At 39.1% G+C, this 7,121-nt stretch overlaps 1 protein-coding gene across 2 annotated transcripts in view; it reads left to right on the top strand.

Annotated features, from left to right (window-relative positions):
* Positions 1-7,121, top strand: part of LOC102378130 (SAM domain-containing protein SAMSN-1) — a 134,793-nt gene that overhangs the window by 126,071 nt on the left and 1,601 nt on the right. The window lies entirely within an intron of this gene.

Genomic DNA, 7,121 nt, shown 5'->3' with positions numbered 1-7,121 from the left:
AGAGGCGGACAAGAGTTCCTTCCACGCGAACCTCTAGCCCAATCCGGTTGAAGGCTCTAAACACGTGAGCCCGTCGTGTCAACCGAAGAAAACAACTTGAAGCGGAGAGCTCTGGATACACTCACACAAAGTTTGCTAGGCTCCGTGAACTTGCGCACAAGGAAGGGGTTCGTCGAGGGATCGTTCGGCGACGGGGAGAGGCCAGAGGTTGATCAGACCCCTGTAGCCTTCTTGAAATACACGCTGGGTCCGATAGGCTCCGCAGCGCTTAGAGATCTTCACGAGATGTGAAGTTCTCCTCCTCCAGATGGTTGTGGAGTCCTCCCTTGCGGGGTTCTCCTCGGAGTTCTCCAACTTGGGCGGAAACCGCTCAAGCCTCTTATACGACTAGCAAGCCAATCGCTAGCCGCCACGTGGGAATAATTTAGAACTGGCCAATAGTGGGACACAAATTTGAATACGAATGGCGGGAACTCCTTGCACCATGCATTTCTCTTTTTGCAACTAAGAAATGCACCCTGCAAAGAAAGCTACAAGTGGCAGGAAATAATTTAGCAGTGCCGAAGCGCACACAAACAAAAATCACACCCTTGGGTTGTGACATTAACCAGGGAAAAAAACAGGAATAGAAAATGCTAGGGTTGTGGGGGGGATGTTTCAAAGGGTTTTGTGTCAGCATGGAGCATGAGAGCAAAGCATGAGGGTTTTTCACAGGTCAGCATGGGCATGATAAAAAACTATTTTGATATGGTGTACTTACGGTTTACTATTTATAATCCTAAAGCAGTAAATGTATTGCAGGCTGCTTTAACTTTCTTAACTTTTTAAGAACTTGGCACCAAATCGTGTCTGTCTCAAGTTCCTTTTATTTTTAGCATGTTCAGCATGTTCCCATGTCACTAAAAGTGTAACGATCATGTAAGGTATGACTGGGCAAGATCTCTGCATGTACCTTACATTAAATTAATTTTTATTATCCATATGTGATCCCTGCTTTTTGGTGTTACGTCATTGTTATGCAGGCAAAATATTGCTCCTGAGGACATCTGTCCCCTAACATACAGTTGAAGTTGTAAGTTATGTTAATAATAACAATAAATCTTATAAAGTGCCCCGTGCTTCAAAGCCTGTGATGATGTTTGCATTATTAGATGGAGAGAAGGGATGACTGTTTTCTTCACATCAGCTTTGGATACATAGTGTCAATTTTATAGTATTTGAATTCAATCTAAGAATGTACCCAGAAATTATGAATAGTGAATGCTCACACCAGAATTCAGGACAGCACTTACACATGCACTTAACTGTAAGCATCTGCCAAAGTCCCATTTACTTCAACAAGACTTGTGTATGCTTAAAATTAAGCATATGCTTGAATTATTTCCTAAATAGAGGTGATCTCCTGAACCAGGAACATGGCGATCAAGTTTACCTTCCCTGATTGCCATTGCACCATAATGTTTGTCATCTGACTGATGGAAGACAGCTGTAATGTATGGGATGTGATATCATACTTCTAAAGCAGAGAGATATTAGAGACTTAAATTGATAAACCTCCACAGAGGACAATTGGGCAAGTGGCTAGAAAAAAAGAATGAGAGCCCAGATGACTTTGTGGGTAAATTCAAGCATTAGAATCTGTGACCTTGGTCATGTCAGTTGACATCCTTGTGCTTGAGTAAATCCAATTGGAAAACTGGGTGTAAAAAGGTTGGCACAATTGTTATAAGTGAATTCTAACATCTGAAATGAACTTTCCCAGCTCAATATTTTCTTCCTAAATGGACATGACTCAATCCAACACAAATAATTTCTTAATTAAAATTGATTTTTTGCCCTGCTTAAGTGAGCAGCATAATTACCCACAGCTACAAGGTATTCTGTTTACCAGCCACAGCAATTGCATTGAGGGACACTAAAATACATGTTCAACAGTCATCTAGGTAAATATAATGCTCTTTCTTTAAGCTGTGTGAGACAGTACTGATGACATCTATTATACTTGCAGTTCAAAGCTTGTCATTCTCACAGAGCTTGAACTGTTTCTACTTTTTTGTACTGTAGTGCAGCCCCCCCCTGAAACTTGTAATCAGCTGATCTCAAGAAGTGTCCAGATTTGAAATGAAAGGTTTCCTGAGTTTGTGCAGTACTACTATTATTTATTATGTCCAAATATTCTAGGGCAGGAGTGCTCAACCCCCAGCTTGTAGGCCAGATCTTGCCCCTGGCGCAGTGTCATCTGCCCTGCAGGGCTCTTCCCAGGACTGTGAGGTCTTCCAGCATTCTCTTCTACTCTCCTGCAGGTGTCTCTGTAGCAGTGATACTCAATCCAGGTGTTGTGACACCCTGGGGTACCATGAGATCCTTTGAAGAGTGTTGCGATGTATAAGGAGATAATCAGATAAGCACAGGCTCAGGCTTATCCTTGCTTGGCTGCTTCCCCACCCTGCTTGCCCTGCTCTTCCATAGGGAAATAAGTACTGTAATATATAAATGCATTCTTGAGTGCCACTCAATTCACAAAAGCTGTGGAGGAATGCCTCAAGTTCAGTGGGGGTGTTTTGAGTTTAAAAAGGTTGAGAACCACTCTATAGCATTTGGACTTCCTCCTCTAGTGCATGAAGTGTCATGACTAACATTTATTAGTTGCAGATTCTCTTTCAACCCTGGTGGACTTCTGTAATTTTGCAAAACTCATAAGGTCACTAGGTCTCTAACAGGTTGAAATTGCTGTAGCTCTTCTGAAGTCAGTGAAACTTAAGCATGTTCTGAATAAGAATGGACTTAAGCGTAGGTTGTAGAATCAGGGTTTTAGACTGAGTCAGAGCTTTATGCTAAGATTTTTCTGGAGGGACCTGTCCTTTTACCAATTCTGTAAAGTGTCATGCATGTCTAGGCAGCTACATAAATAATAGTAATTTCCAAGTGTAAAGTGAAACAGTACAGGTTTATCACACATCTGTTGTCGAAGGCATACAACCTAATATTTTTTCAGTACTTTTAGTCTCATCCCACAGTCTAAAGTAGTACAAGAATATACGTGTCAAAATGATGCATATCTTAGACTCTGCTGGCCATATCTTAGACAACTCTGACTGAAAACTATTTATCTCCTATGAAACGGCTTTACTGTAGAAAAATAATATGACTTCCATTTGTTGATAAGATATTGAGGTCTGATGATTCTGCAACTTTTAACGGTACTTTATTTTTATCTATTTCTGTTTCTTGTGCATTGTATCTTCTTCTGACATCCTAACAAGATTAAGCCTACAAATTTACCTTTAATGATAGCTTGAACATGTATGTGTTAGACCAGAAAATTCAGAGGAAATAGGTAAAAAAAGCCAAGAGATAAAAATAAGCCTATCTTCTCCTTGTGAAGCAGAACAACTTGAGTTGTACGCTGCATCTATTTATATTTATAATGCTCAGGTTCCTGTTGAGCTTATTTTTGCATTCATTACATAATAGAGGTAGGTGAAAAAAATTCTGTCCAAAAATATTTAAACTAAAACTGGCCTTTTTACTAGCAAAATGTACTAGCAAATGTACTCTGAAACATTCTGTTTTTGAAAATAAAACAGTTGACTTTTTTATTTTCATCAAAAAGATTCTAAAATTTAGGCCAAAAAAACCTCCCAAATTTTACTTTTTTTCTACATTTTATGTGAAAAATATTTGGCATTCTTTGACAAGCTCTAGTAACAATGTAGCTGTTCAGAGCTCCATTTTATTTTTCTTGACAACTTTCTTTTTAGTTTACTTGTCAGAAGATATTTCATTGATTTAGCGACAGAGGGCCTCTGTTCCAATATACTATTCGCTTGAAGTTAAGGACAGAATTTGCTTATAAAGTTGCGTATGAACAGCAGACAAACATACAAAGCTAACAACAACAATAATCAGCCATATATTTTCATCTTTAAAAAATGTAAGTCAAAATGTGTGCGTTTGTCACTGTGACAACTAAAGTGGAAGCCATTAATACAAAAAGCACATGATTCCTTTGTGCACTGGAAGTTAATTTACACAGATAAACATAGCTAATGGAAAGAAAGCTGAAGAAAAGTAAAAATGGTGTGTATGTGTATGTGCATGCACAAATATGTGTATGTGCACACACACAAGCACACACTAAGCAGCCAGAAATCAGTGTATCTTCCCTTGCACTTGAAGGAAAAAGACAGAGAAAACAGACAGAGCTTCCACTTTGACCTTGAGAATGTAAACAGGATTAACACGTTTAGGTCACTACAAGGCAGAATAGACAGATGATTCTACAGAAGCTGATAAAAGCACCAGCAAGTTGCATTATAGCTGATCATGGGATTACAGCTGAAGTATAAGAAGAGCTTCTGAATTCAGCAACTCAAGAAGGGTTCATACCATAGCATAGTGAATTCTGTGCTCAGTGACCCAGTAGACTTGTTTATTTCTAGTATTGGTTACAAGATTACTAATGAAAGTTAATGTCACAAACAACAACAACCCAGCCTGCTACTACAAAGAAGTCCTAGTGTAATGCTACTGGAACAACTGGAGTTATGCTAGTCATTAATTTGGCTCAATATGATAACAATCAAGCAAAAAAGGTTACATTTGTTATGACAAACTAGTTGAAAGAGTTACAGGTACCAGTTGAATGTGTCCAAAAGTACACATTTTAAATGAGGATAATTATCCATTAATAGTGGGAGATGGAGGATTCTCCCTCGCTTGAGTTGTTTCAATCCAGACTAGACATCTTTCTAAAGGATAAGTCATACCTCCAACAGAGGTTATGTTCTTGATGGAGAAATTAGTAGGTGATGTTCTATGATCTATGTGCACACAAGAGTTCAGACTAAATAATTATAGAGTAGTTGAAGAAACTATGACGGGGAGTAATGAGTTAGGCATAAGGAGGTGGTATCATTTCTGTATGTGGAATTTGCAAGATTAATATGGGATGCTACCTACATTTTAAAAAGGATATTGGAAAATTGGAGATGTTGCAGAAAAGAGCCACAAACAATGATTCAGGGGATGGAGAAAATGCCTTTCAGTGAGAGGCCTAAAGAACTCCATCACATGGGCTGATCAAAAAAGGAGATTGGGAAGTGAACTGATTTACAAGTACCTTCACAAGGAGAAGACATGAAATACTAAAGTGTTTTTTAATTCAGTAGAGAGAAGCATAACAAAAACCAAATACTGGAAGCTGAAGGTAGACAGACTGAGATGAGAAATTAGGCACATATTTTAACAGCAAAAGTGATAAATTACTGTAACAAAGTACAAAGGGAAATGCACGATTTTCCTTCTCTTAATAATTTCAGATCATGGCTGAAAATACACTTAAGCTAAATCACTTGTGTTTAACTAATTTTAGGGATAACTGGGTGAAAGTTATTGGCCTATAATAGACAGGAGTTCAGACAGGTTAATCCTTTGGCCCCTCCTGACCTTAAACCATATGAATCTATGAATCTTCTTTATGCATCTGGCTTTTCCAGGAGGGATTTTGCCTCCTAAACCACAATCTGTCCTCGTATCTCAGTGAAAGACACTAAATATACTCTAGCCTCCAGCCTGATGATAGACGCATGCCAAGTAAGGACAGTCTATGAGTGCCCATAATCTACTCCACCTCCAATAGACAGTATGCATCTGCACTGTAAAGCTGTCACCATTAACAAATATAGGACTAATTGAAATAATGGAACTTTGTTAATTACATATAACAATTCACCCATCACTCTCATGATTAATTTGCCCTTGCCTCGGTCTGCTTTACTATGTGTGTCACATTCTCTCTGCACTGATGATCCTCTTAATTGTTTTGGGTCAGTTTAAATTGTGCTCATGTGTGTCAGCAGTGAAGGTTCAGTGATAATTATTTTACCCCAGAGTAACCATCTAAGTGGAATAAAGGTGCATTCTTTAACAAAGAAATAAAGGTTGAGTTTCCATGGAGAGTATATATTTGGTGAGAAGCTTTCTCTCTCCTCTGAGGCCTGCTTTCTTCTTGGAAAGCAACCAACATTTGAAGTCACAAGTGACCAAAAGGAATGCCTCAAGGAAGATCAGAAATGAGTGGAAAATGTCGTGTATTATGAAGAAATTTGCTATGAATAAACAGTAGGTAATTTCTGGCCAAAAAAAGAGGAAATCTTATTAATGAGATATTCATTTATGATGTATATCACATTCTTGGCACAGAGACATATACAGTCAGGGAGACCTGAGGCTGTGATTTTCTGAGAAATCAGTTTACACTCTTCCCATTAAAGCTGCATGCCTTTGCCATTCACTAACAGATTATTCAGAATAGAGCAATGTTAAATAAGGGTAAATGTTTTGCAGGAGAAAGTTACTTCTATTTAATTTGGGCCAGATTTTCAGAAGGCAGGATAGGAGTCATAAAACTTTCATTGTGTTTTTCACAGCTGCCTTTTTTTGTGCGTTCTCTCTCTCTCTCTCTCTGTCACACACACACACACACACACACATCGAGCCACTTCATGTATGCCAATTTAGAACTTTTGAAAATGAAGTAGTTGGATGGCATGTACTGGATCCAAGTACTGAAAATAAGGTTCCTACTCTGTGAGGTTTATAGTCTAGAATTACAGAAGCAATCATACGTTACATTACAAATAAAACAGAAGACTAAGGTTGCTTTGTGAACTAAAATGCTACATGGTAGTGAGTGGATCTTTACAGGAGCTTTGAAAGTGAGGGAGAGGAGAGAATCTGGCTTATATTGAACCACAACAGTTCAAAGCAGGGTTTGGCAACCTTTTTCCCCACAGTTGGCTGCTGCCTGCAACCTAGCCCAAGTTACAGTCCCATACCCCATGATGATCAGAGATTGCTGCAAGAGGAATAGATAGAAAAAGGCAGGTGCTAGATCCTGGGGGGCCTTCTCTGCTGTAGCAGAGAAACTAAGCTGAATTCGGTAGGTGCTAGGACCCTTGGGACATCTCCTCTGCTGCTGTGGCTGTAGAGTGCTGCAGATTGCCTGAACTGTGGAATACATTCAGTTCACAAGACACCTCCGGCCTGTAGGCTGTAGACCCCTGGTACAATACATTGTGAACAAGCAGAACCCATGCACAGTCCCATTAACTGCAATT

The sequence above is a fragment of the Alligator sinensis genome, unplaced genomic scaffold (assembly GCF_000455745.1).
Source record: "Alligator sinensis unplaced genomic scaffold, ASM45574v1 scaffold486_1, whole genome shotgun sequence".
Lineage (NCBI taxonomy): Eukaryota > Metazoa > Chordata > Crocodylia > Alligatoridae > Alligator > Alligator sinensis.
This window is presented reverse-complemented; position numbering and strand designations above follow the sequence as displayed.